Raw genomic sequence first — 13,068 nt, forward strand, 5'->3', positions numbered from 1 at the left:
CACTGTACACCCGGCAACCATGTCAGCGTGCACTGCGCCCGGCCCGCCACAGGAGTCGCTCGTGCGCGTTGGCACAAGGACATCCCTGCCGGCCAAACACTCCCCAAACCCGGACAACGCTGGGCAAAATGTGGACCGCCCCATGGGTCTACTGGGTCAACAGAGTTTGGACTCAAACCAGGATCTCTAGTGGCACAGCAGTAAGATACAGTGCCTTAGGACACCGACAACTCGGGAGGCCTGTCATGGAGATTCTAACCAATAGGGAGAGAGACTAGATTATTCAAACAGCAACTTTGTTATCAGATCAAATCTGGATCAGTTGACCATCACTCAACAGTGCAGAGTCTAAAGTTCAACAAACACTGTTGGGTCTTCTTTTCTAGAAAAGTACAACCTCTTTGTCTACATGGCAGGTAGCAGCTGTGTGAAGACATGGGTGGAGGCATAGAGTGCAGACAGTGATAACCACCAGTTTCATGACTCTTTTCTGATGATATTTAGGTGCTGCTGCTCCAGCTAGTTTCTGTTCTCTGGCATGTCTCCACCCAGCTGGATCCTTTGCAGATACCAAAAAACAGGACATGTCACTTACAGTGGTCACACCCAAACAGCACTTGGCCGCATTCCTGAGGTACACAAAGGCAGTTTGTTTCAGTAGAAACTTACTAGCTAATAACTATGCATCATTCTCTGAGTAGAAAACAGATTGACAGAGGAGACATACAGGTAGTGGGTTAGTGTGGGTTACTGATCCTAGACAGAGGAGACATAAAGGTAGTGAGTTACTGATACTAGACAGAGGAGACATACAGGTAGTGGGTTAGTGTGGGTTACTGATCCTAGACAGAGGGGGTCTACAGGTAGTGGGTTACTGATCCTAGACAGAGGAGACATACAGGTAGTGGGTTACTGATCCTAGACAGAGGAGACATACAGGTAGTGGGTTAGTGTGGGTTACTGATCCTAGACAGAGGAGACATACAGGTAGTGGGTTACTGATCCTAGACAGAGGAGACATACAGGTAGTGGGTTACTGATCCTAGATAGAGGAGACATCCAGGTAGTGGGTTAGTGTGGGTTACTTATCCTAGACAGAGGAGACATACAGGTAGTGGGTTACTGATCCTAGACAGAGGAGACATACAGGTAGTGGGTTAGTGTGGGTTACTGATCCTAGACAGAGGAGGCCTACAGGTAGTGGGTTAGTGTGGGTTACTGATCGTAGACAGAGGAGACATACAGGTAATGGGTTAGAGTGGGTTACTGATCCTAGACAGAGGAGACATACAGGTAGTGGGAAACTGATCCTAGACAGAGGGGACCTACAGGTAGTGGGTTAGTGTGGGTTACTGATCCTAGACAGAGGAGACATACAGGTAATGGGTTATTGTGGGTTACTGATCCTAGACAGAGGAGACATACAGGTAGTGGGTTAGTGTGGGTTACTGATCCTAGACAGAGGGGACCTACAGGTAGTGGGTTAGTGTGGGTTAGTGATCCTAGACAGAGGAGACATACAGGTAGTGGGTTAGTGTGGGTTACTGATCCTAGACAGAGGGGTTCTACAGGTAGTGGGTTAGTGTGGGTTACTGATCCTAGACAGAGGAGACATACAGGTAGTGGGTTAGTGTGGGTTACTGATCCTATACAGAGGGGATCTACAGGTAGTGGGTTAGTGTGGGTTACTGATACTAGACAGAGGAGACATACAGGTAGTGGGTTAGTGTGGGTTACTGATCCTAGACAGAGGGGGTCTACAGGTAGTTGGTTACTGATCCTAGACAGAGGAGACCTACAGGTAGTGGGTTAGTGTGGGTTAGTGATCCTAGACAGAGGAGACATCCAGGTAGTGGGTTAGTGTGGGTTACTTATCCTAGACAGAGGAGACATACAGGTAGTGGGTTACTGATCCTAGACAGAGGAGACATCCAGGTAGTGGGTTAGTGTGGGTTACTTATCCTAGACAGAGGAGACATACAGGTAGTGGGTTACTGATCCTAGACAGAGGAGACATACAGGTAGTGGGTTAGTGTGGGTTACTGATCCCAGACAGAGGAGACATACAGGTAGTGGGTTACTGATCCTAGACAGAGACGACATACAGGTAGTGGGTTACTGATCCTAGACAGAGGAGACATCCAGGTAGTGGGTTAGTGTGGGTTACTTATCCTAGACAGAGGAGACATACAGGTAGTGGGTTACTGATCCTAGACAGAGGAGACATACAGATAGTGGGTTAGTGTGGGTTACTGATCCTAGACAGAGGAGGCCTACAGGTAGTGGGTTAGTGTGGGTTACTGATCGTAGACAGAGGAGACATACAGGTAATGGGTTAGAGTGGGTTACTGATCCTAGACAGAGGAGACATACAGGTAGTGGGAAACTGATCCTAGACAGAGGGGACCTACAGGTAGTGGGTTAGTGTGGGTTACTGATCCTAGACAGAGGAGACATACAGGTAGTGGGTTAGTGTGGGTTACTGATCGTAGACAGAGGAGACATAGATGGTAGTGGGTTAGTCTGGGTTACTGATCCTAGACAGAGGAGACATACAGGTAATGGGTTAGAGTGGGTTACTGATCCTAGACAGAGGAGACATACAGGTAGTGGGTTACTGATCCTAGACAGAGGAGACATACAGGTAGTGGGTTACTGATCCTAGACAGAGGAGGCCTACAGGTAGTGGGTTACTGATCCTAGACAGAGGAGACATCCAGGTAGTGGGTTAGTGTGGGTTACTGATCCTAGACAGAGGAGACATACAGGTAGTGGGTTACTGATCCTAGACAGAGGGGACCTACAGGTTGTGGGTTAGCGTGGGTTACTGATCCTAGACAGAGGAGACATACAGGTAGTGGGTTAGTGTGGGTTACTGATCCTAGACAGAGGGGACCTACAGGTAGTGGGTTAGTGTGGGTTAGTGATCCTAGACAGAGGAGACATACAGGTAGTGGGTTAGTGTGGGTTACTGATCCTAGACAGAGGGGTTCTACAGGTAGTGGGTTAGTGTGGGTTACTGATCCTAGACAGAGGAGACATACAGGTAGTGGGTTAGTGTGGGTTACTGATCCTAGACAGAGGGGACCTACAGGTTGTGGGTTAGTGTGGGTTACTGATCCTAGACAGAGGAGACATACAGGTAGTGGGTTACTGATCCTAGACAGAGGGGACCTACAGGTAGTGGGTTAGTGTGGGTTACTGATCCTAGACAGAGGAGACATACAGGTAGTGGGTTAGTGTGGGTTTGTGATCCTAGACAGAGGAGACATACAGGTAGTGGGTTAGTGTGGGTTACTGATCCTAGACAGAGGGGATCTACAGGTAGTGGGTTAGTGTGGGTTACTGATACTAGACAGAGGAGACATACAGGTAGTGGGTTAGTGTGGGTTACTGATCCTAGACAGAGGGGGTCTACAGGTAGTGGGTTACTGATCCTAGACAGAGGAGACCTACAGGTAGTGGGTTAGTGTGGGTTAGTGATCCTAGACAGAGGAGACATCCAGGTAGTGGGTTAGTGTGGGTTACTTATCCTAGACAGAGGAGACATACAGGTAGTGGGTTACTGATCCTAGACAGAGGAGACATCCAGGTAGTGGGTTAGTGTGGGTTACTTATCCTAGACAGAGGAGACATACAGGTAGTGGGTTACTGATCCTAGACAGAGGAGACATACAGGTAGTGGGTTAGTGTGGGTTACTGATCCTAGACAGAGGAGGCCTACAGGTAGTGGGTTAGTGTGGGTTACTGATCGTAGACAGAGGAGACATACAGGTAATGGGTTAGAGTGGGTTACTGATCCTAGACAGAGGAGACATACAGGTAGTGGGAAACTGATCCTAGACAGAGGGGACCTACAGGTAGTGGGTTAGTGTGGGTTACTGATCCTAGACAGAGGAGACATACAGGTAGTGGGTTAGTGTGGGTTACTGATCGTAGACAGAGGAGACATACAGGTAGTGGGAAACTGATCCTAGACAGAGGGGACCTACAGGTAATGGGTTAGAGTGGGTTACTGATCCTAGACAGAGGAGACATACAGGTAGTGGGTTAGTGTGGGTTACTGATCCTAGACAGAGGAGGCCTACAGGTAGTGGGTTAGTGTGGGTTACTGATCGTAGACAGAGGAGACATACAGGTAATGGGTTAGAGTGGGTTACTGATCCTAGACAGAGGAGACATACAGGTAGTGGGAAACTGATCCTAGACAGAGGGGACCTACAGGTAGTGGGTTAGTGTGGGTTACTGATCCTAGACAGAGGAGACATACAGGTAATGGGTTATTGTGGGTTACTGATCCTAGACAGAGGAGACATACAGGTAGTGGGTTAGTGTGGGTTACTGATCCTAGACAGAGGGGACCTACAGGTAGTGGGTTAGTGTGGGTTAGTGATCCTAGACAGAGGAGACATACAGGTAGTGGGTTAGTGTGGGTTACTGATCCTAGACAGAGGGGTTCTACAGGTAGTGGGTTAGTGTGGGTTACTGATCCTAGACAGAGGAGACATACAGGTAGTGGGTTAGTGTGGGTTACTGATCCTATACAGAGGGGATCTACAGGTAGTGGGTTAGTGTGGGTTACTGATACTAGACAGAGGAGACATACAGGTAGTGGGTTAGTGTGGGTTACTGATCCTAGACAGAGGGGGTCTACAGGTAGTTGGTTACTGATCCTAGACAGAGGAGACCTACAGGTAGTGGGTTAGTTTGGGTTAGTGATCCTAGACAGAGGAGACATCCAGGTAGTGGGTTAGTGTGGGTTACTTATCCTAGACAGAGGAGACATACAGGTAGTGGGTTACTGATCCTAGACAGAGGAGACATCCAGGTAGTGGGTTAGTGTGGGTTACTTATCCTAGACAGAGGAGACATACAGGTAGTGGGTTACTGATCCTAGACAGAGGAGACATACAGGTAGTGGGTTAGTGTGGGTTACTGATCCCAGACAGAGGAGACATACAGGTAGTGGGTTACTGATCCTAGACAGAGGAGACATACAGGTAGTGGGTTACTGATCCTAGACAGAGGAGACATCCAGGTAGTGGGTTAGTGTGGGTTACTTATCCTAGACAGAGGAGACATACAGGTAGTGGGTTACTGATTCTAGACAGAGGAGACATACAGGTAGTGGGTTAGTGTGGGTTACTGATCCTAGACAGAGGAGGCCTACAGGTAGTGGGTTAGTGTGGGTTACTGATCGTAGACAGAGGAGACATACAGGTAATGGGTTAGAGTGGGTTACTGATCCTAGACAGAGGAGACATACAGGTAGTGGGAAACTGATCCTAGACAGAGGGGACCTACAGGTAGTGGGTTAGTGTGGGTTACTGATCCTAAACAGAGGAGACATACAGGTAGTGGGTTAGTGTGGGTTACTGATCGTAGACAGAGGAGACATAGATGGTAGTGGGTTAGTCTGGGTTACTGATCCTAGACAGAGGAGACATACAGGTAATGGGTTAGAGTGGGTTACTGATCCTAGACAGAGGAGACATACAGGTAGTGGGTTACTGATCCTAGACAGAGGAGACATACAGGTAGTGGGTTACTGATCCTAGACAGAGGAGGCCTACAGGTAGTGGGTTACTGATCCTAGACAGAGGAGACATCCAGGTAGTGGGTTAGTGTGGGTTACTGATCCTAGACAGAGGAGACATACAGGTAGTGGGTTACTGATCCTAGACAGAGGGGACCTACAGGTTGTGGGTTAGCGTGGGTTACTGATCCTAGACAGAGGAGACATACAGGTAGTGGGTTATTGTGGGTTACTGATCCTAGACAGAGGAGACATACAGGTAGTGGGTTAGTGTGGGTTACTGATCCTAGACAGAGGAGACCTACAGGTAGTGGGTTAGTGTGGGTTAGTGATCCTAGACAGAGGAGACATACAGGTAGTGGGTTAGTGTGGGTTACTGATCCTAGACAGAGGGGTTCTACAGGTAGTGGGTTAGTGTGGGTTACTGATCCTAGACAGAGGAGACATACAGGTAGTGGGTTAGTGTGGGTTACTGATCCTAGACAGAGGGGACCTACAGGTTGTGGGTTAGTGTGGGTTACTGATCCTAGACAGAGGAGACATACAGGTAGTGGGTTACTGATCCTAGACAGAGGGGACCTACAGGTAGTGGGTTAGTGTGGGTTACTGATCCTAGACAGAGGAGACATACAGGTAGTGGGTTAGTGTGGGTTTGTGATCCTAGACAGAGGAGACATACAGGTAGTGGGTTAGTGTGGGTTACTGATCCTAGACAGAGGGGATCTACAGGTAGTGGGTTAGTGTGGGTTACTGATACTAGACAGAGGAGACATACAGGTAGTGGGTTAGTGTGGGTTACTGATCCTAGACAGAGGGGGTCTACAGGTAGTGGGTTACTGATCCTAGACAGAGGAGACCTACAGGTAGTGGGTTAGTGTGGGTTAGTGATCCTAGACAGAGGAGACATCCAGGTAGTGGGTTAGTGTGGGTTACTTATCCTAGACAGAGGAGACATACAGGTAGTGGGTTACTGATCCTAGACAGAGGAGACATACAGGTAGTGGGTTAGTGTGGGTTACTGATCCTAGACAGAGGAGGCCTACAGGTAGTGGGTTAGTGTGGGTTACTGATCGTAGACAGAGGAGACATACAGGTAATGGGTTAGAGTGGGTTACTGATCCTAGACAGAGGAGACATACAGGTAGTGGGAAACTGATCCTAGACAGAGGGGACCTACAGGTAGTGGGTTAGTGTGGGTTACTGATCCTAGACAGAGGAGACATACAGGTAGTGGGTTAGTGTGGGTTACTGATCGTAGACAGAGGAGACATACAGGTAGTGGGAAACTGATCCTAGACAGAGGGGACCTACAGGTAATGGGTTAGAGTGGGTTACTGATCCTAGACAGAGGAGACATACAGGTAGTGGGAAACTGATCCTAGACAGAGGGGACATACAGGTAGTGGGTTAGTGTGGGTTACTGATCCTAGACAGAGGAGACATACAGGTAATGGGTTAGTGTGGGTTACTGATCCTAGACAGAGGAGACATACAGGTAGTGGGTTACTGATCCTAGACAGAGGAGGCCTACAGGTAGTGGGTTACTGATCCTAGACAGAGGAGACATACAGGTAGTGGGTTACTGATCCTAGACAGAGGAGGCTTACAGGTAGTGGGTTACTGATCCTAGACAGAGGAGACATCCAGGTAGTGGGTTAGTGTGGGTTACTGATCCTAGACAGAGGAGACATACAGGTAGTTGGTTAGTGTGGGTTACTGATCCTAGACAGAGGAGACCTACAGGTAGTGGGTTACTGATCCTAGACAGAGGAGACCTACAGGTAGTGGGTTACTGATCCTAGACAGAGGAGACATACAGGTAGTGGGTTACTGATCCTAGACAGAGGAGGCCTACAGGTAGTGGGTTACTGATCCTAGACAGAGGAGACATACAGGTAGTGGGTTACTGATCCTAGACAGAGGAGGCCTACAGGTAGTGGGTTACTGATCCTAGACAGAGGAGACATCCAGGTAGTGGGTTAGTGTGGGTTACTGATCCTAGACAGAGGGGACCTACAGGTAGTGGGTTAGTGTGGGTTACTGATCCTAGACAGAGGAGACATACAGGTAATGGGTTAGTGTGGGTTACTGATCCTAGACAGAGGAGACATACAGGTAGTGGTTTACTGATCCTAGACAGAGGAGGCCTACAGGTAGTGGGTTACTGATCCTAGACAGAGGAGACATACAGGTAGTGGGTTAGTGTGGGTTACTGATCCTAGACAGAGGGGACCTACAGGTTGTGGGTTAGTGTGGGTTACTGATCCTAGACAGAGGAGACATACAGGTAATGGGTTAGTGTGGGTTACTGATCCTAGACAGAGGAGACATACAGGTAGTGGGTTACTGATCCTAGACAGAGGAGGCCTACAGGTAGTGGGTTACTGATCCTAGACAGAGGAGACATACAGGTAGTGGGTTAGTGTGGGTTACTGATCCTAGACAGAGGGGACCTACAGGTTGTGGGTTAGTGTGGGTTACTGATCCTAGACAGAGGAGACATACAGGTAATGGGTTAGTGTGGGTTACTGATCCTAGACAGAGGAGACATACAGGTAGTTGGTTACTGATCCTAGACAGAGGAGGCCTACAGGTAGTGGGTTACTGATCCTAGACAGAGGAGACATACAGGTAGTGGGTTACTGATCCTAGACAGAGGAGGCCTACAGGTAGTGGGTTACTGATCCTAGACAGAGGAGACATCCAGGTAGTGGGTTAGTGTGGGTTACTGATCCTAGACAGAGGGGACCTACAGGTAGTGGGTTAGTGTGGGTTACTGATCCTAGACAGAGGGGACCTACAGGTTGTGGTTAGTGTGGGTTACTGATCCTAGACAGAGGAGACATACAGGTAGTGGGTTACTGATCCTAGACAGAGGGGACCTACAGGTAGTGGGTTAGTGTGGGTTACTGATCCTAGACAGAGGAGACATACAGGTAGTGGGTTAGTGTGGGTTTGTGATCCTAGACAGAGGAGACATACAGGTAGTGGGTTAGTGTGGGTTACTGATCCTAGACAGAGGGGATCTACAGGTAGTGGGTTATTGTGGGTTACTGATACTAGACAGAGGAGACATACAGGTAGTGGGTTAGTGTGGGTTACTGATCCTAGACAGAGGGGGTCTACAGGTAGTGGGTTACTGATCCTAGACAGAGGAGACCTACAGGTAGTGGGTTAGTGTGGGTTAGTGATCCTAGACAGAGGAGACATCCAGGTAGTGGGATAGTGTGGGTTACTTATCCTGGACAGAGGAGACATACAGGTAGTGGGTTACTGATCCTAGACAGAGGAGACATACAGGTAGTGGGTTAGTGTGGGTTACTGATCCTAGACAGAGGAGGCCTACAGGTAGTGGGTTAGTGTGTGTTACTGATCGTAGACAGAGGAGACATACAGGTAATGGGTTAGAGTGGGTTACTGATCCTAGACAGAGGAGACATACAGGTAGTGGGAAACTGATCCTAGACAGAGGGGACCTACAGGTAGTGGGTTAGTGTGGGTTACTGATCCTAGACAGAGGAGACATACAGGTAGTGGGTTAGTGTGGGTTACTGATCGTAGACAGAGGAGACATAGATGGTAGTGGGTTAGTGTGGGTTACTGATCCTAGACAGAGGAGACATACAGGTAATGGGTTAGAGTGGGTTACTGATCCTAGACAGAGGAGACATACAGGTAGTGGGAAACTGATCCTAGACAGAGGGGACCTACAGGTAGTGGGTTAGTGTGGGTTACTGATCCTAGACAGAGGAGACATACAGGTAATGGGTTAGTGTGGGTTACTGATCCTAGACAGAGGAGACATACAGGTAGTGGGTTACTGATCCTAGACAGAGGAGGCCTACAGGTAGTGGGTTACTGATCCTAGACAGTGGAGACATACAGGTAGTGGGTTACTGATCCTAGACAGAGGAGGCCTACAGGTAGTGGGTTACTGATCCTAGACAGAGGAGACATCCAGGTAGTGGGTTAGTGTGGGTTACTGATCCTAGACAGAGGAGACATACAGGTAGTGGGTTAGTGTGGGTTACTGATCCTAGACAGAGGAGACCTACAGGTAGTGGGTTACTGATCCTAGACAGAGGAGACCTACAGGTAGTGGGTTACTGATCCTAGACAGAGGAGACATACAGGTAGTGGGTTAGTGTGGGTTACTGATCCTAGACAGAGGGGACCTACAGGTAGTGGGTTAGTGTGGGTTACTGATCCTAGACAGAGGAGACATACAGGTAGTGGGTTAGTGTGGGTTACTGATCGTAGACAGAGGAGACATAGATGGTAGTGGGTTAGTGTGGGTTACTGATCCTAGACAGAGGAGACATACAGGTAATGGGTTAGAGTGGGTTACTGATCCTAGACAGAGGGGATCTACAGGTAGTGGGTTAGTGTGGGTTACTGATCCTAGACAGAGGAGACATACAGGTAGTGGGTTAGTGTGGGTTACTGATCCTAGACAGATGGGACCTACAGGTTGTGGGTTAGTGTGGGTTACTGATCCTAGACAGAGGAGACTACAGGTAGTGGGTTACTGATCCTAGACAGAGGGGACCTACAGGTAGTGGGTTAGTGTGGGTTACTGATCCTAGACAGAGGAGACATAAAGGTAGTGGGTTAGTGTGGGTTACTGATCCTAGACAGAGGGGACCTACAGGTAGTGGGTTAGTGTGTGTTTTTGTGGTGCAGTGTGAGTTGACTACAGAAATGATCATAGGTGTCTGTAGCCTGGTCATAGATTTGTGCCAACTCTATTGATGTCATTGTCAAGCCAAACATTTGGCATCACCATGAGTGACAAGGAGTTGGCATGATGACACAAATAGACTGGGACTCAGGCTAAGGTCTGCAGCAGTGAGGAATGTGTGTGAGAATGTGGAAGAGCATGTTGTGGTGAGAACAGAACAGTGGAAGACATCTCTCCTCTTATCTGTGTTACATACCTTCTTGGCCCTCAGGGGAAATATTTCAGGTAAATCATCTCTACTCCCCCTCAGTCACATCAATGATTTATCTGACTAACCTACCCTGTACTATAAATCTGCCCACAAGGTGAAAAATCTGCCGGTGTGCCCTTTAGCAAGGAACTTAACCCTAATTGCTCCTGTAAGTCTCTGGATAAGAGGGTCTGCTAAATGACTACATGTAAATCCCAGTCAGGATGGAAGGTAGAAGATCTGACTGTCTTATGGTAGTTGAAGACTGGTCGTCAACTTCAAACATGTTCTCAAAAGGGGGGCTGATCTAATAGTGCTATAATTTCATTTCCCATGGAGCCTTGTGTTAATAAGTAAAGTGTGTGTATGTGTGTGTGTGTTTGGAGAGGGGATGCTAAGCCTGCTTGTTGTAGTACAGTACTTTACCACATCTCTGTGTGTGTGTGTGTGTGTGTGTGTGTGTGTGTGTGTGTGTGTGTGTGTGTGTGTGTGTGTGTGTGGAGAGGGGATGCTAAGCCTGCTTGTTGTAGTACAGTACTGTACCACATCTGTCTGTGTGTGTGTGTGTGTGTGTGTGTGGAGAGGGGATGCTAAGCCTGCTTGTTGGAGTAAGGTACTTTACCACGTCTGTGTGTGTGTGTGTGTGTGTGTGTGTGTGTGTGTGTGTGGAGAGGGGATGCTAAGCCTGCTTGTTGTAGTACAGTACTTTACCACATCTGTGTGTGTGTGTGTGTGTGTGTGTGTGTGTGTGTGTGTGTGTGTGTGTGTGTGTGTGTGTGTGTGTGTGTGTTTGTGTGTGTGTGTGTGCATCTCTCTGTGTGTCGTCTCCCCTCATCCATTCCTCACCTGTTTCTGGGTCTGTTGCCATTGCTGAGGCTGCCTCCTACCAGTGTCTCTAGGGAGGTCAGAGCAGAGCGGCTCAACAGAGGACAACATGGTCAATACAACAACAACAACAACAACAAGACCACTGGGGGAAATAAGAACAGAGGACAACATGGTCAATACAACAACAACAACAACAACAACAACAACAACAACAACAACAACAACAACAACAACACCACTGGGGGACATAAGAACAGAGGACAACATGGTCAATACAACAACAACAACAACAACAACAACAGACCACTACAGAGACGGACAGAGAAGAAGTCAATAACGGACAGGGTCGTGTTTAGAAACTCAATACAGAAGAAAACACAGTGAAACAGGAGGTAGAGAACTATCTGAAATTGTTCAATGTCAAATGACTGTTTAGTTTTGCAACACATTTTGTTATGATTTGTGCTCAAATGAACACAACCCAGCTTCAATAGAGACCAGCAACAGAGGACAGCATCAACAGGGTTGAGTTCAGGTGGATGACAATATAGACATTATGGTGTGTGAACACAACCCAGCTTCAATAGAGACCAGCAACAGAGGACAGCATCAACAGGGTTGAGTTCAGGTGGATGACAATATAGACATTATGGTGTGTGAACACAACCCAGCTTCAGTAGAGACCAGCAACAGAGGACAGCATCAACCGGGTTGAGTTCAGGTGGATGACAATATAGACATTGAAGTTAGTAGTAGGCTTAACGTAATGATCAAAGAGATGATATGATTCATTGATAGACCTACTGGGCAGAGAGACACATTAAGTGGATAGCAGAAAACAACTGTTTACCACTACTTCTAGGACAGACCAGGGACTGTGATTGGTCTCTGCAGTTGAACAAACTGTTCTTCATCCTGACAGCACACAGGACTGCTGGCCAGAAGGTTGAGGGTTCTCTGACAGCACACAGGACTGCAGGCCAGAAGGTTGAGGGTTGTCACGCCCTGACCATAGTTTACTTTGTATTTTCTATGTTTTGATTGGTCAGGGTGTGATCTGAGTGGGCATTCTATGTTTCATGTCTTGTTTGTCTATTTCTATGTTCAGCCTGATATGGTTCTCAGTCAGAGGCAGGTGTTCGTCATTGTCTCTGATTGGGAACCATATTTAGGTAGCCTGGGTTTCACTGTGTGTTTGTGGGTGATTGTTCCTGTCTATGTGTTTTCACCAGATAGGCTGTTTAGGTTTTCGTTACGTTTATTGTTTTTGTAGTGTTTGTGTTTAGTGTGTTTTTTCATTAAACATGAATCACAATCGACACGCTGCATTTTGGTCCGACTCTCCTTCTCACGAAGAAAATCGTTACAGAATCACCCAACACAAAAGGACCAAGCAGCGTGTCAACAGGCAGGAGCAGCGCGAGGAGACGCGCAATAAGGATTTCTGGACATGGGAGGAAATCCTCGACGGGAGAGGACCCTGGGCTAAACCAGGGGAGTGTAGCCGCACTAAGGTGCAGCGGGAGAAGAAACAACAGGAACAGCCCAAGGAGGAGTACAGTATGGAGTATACTACTTGGGAGGAGATCGACAGGTGGGCGGCCGACCCAGGGAGAGTGCCGGAGCCCGCCTGGGATTCGCTGGAGCAGTGCGAGGAAGGTTACCGTAGAATGGAGGCGGTGAAAGCAGAGAGGCGCTGGTATGAGAAGGCAGCTCGGCGACGCGGATGGAAGCTTGAGAGGCAGCCCCAAAAATTTCTTGGGGGGGGGCTAA

The 13,068-nt window shown here is 48.2% G+C and overlaps 1 protein-coding gene across 1 annotated transcript in view; it reads right to left on the minus strand.

Moving 5' to 3' along the window:
* LOC110517699 (tripartite motif-containing protein 16) overlaps nucleotides 1-13,068 on the minus strand; it is a 129,138-nt gene that overhangs the window by 47,133 nt on the left and 68,937 nt on the right. The window lies entirely within an intron of this gene.

This window comes from Oncorhynchus mykiss, unplaced genomic scaffold (assembly GCF_013265735.2).
Source record: "Oncorhynchus mykiss isolate Arlee unplaced genomic scaffold, USDA_OmykA_1.1 un_scaffold_121, whole genome shotgun sequence".
NCBI lineage: Eukaryota > Metazoa > Chordata > Actinopteri > Salmoniformes > Salmonidae > Oncorhynchus > Oncorhynchus mykiss.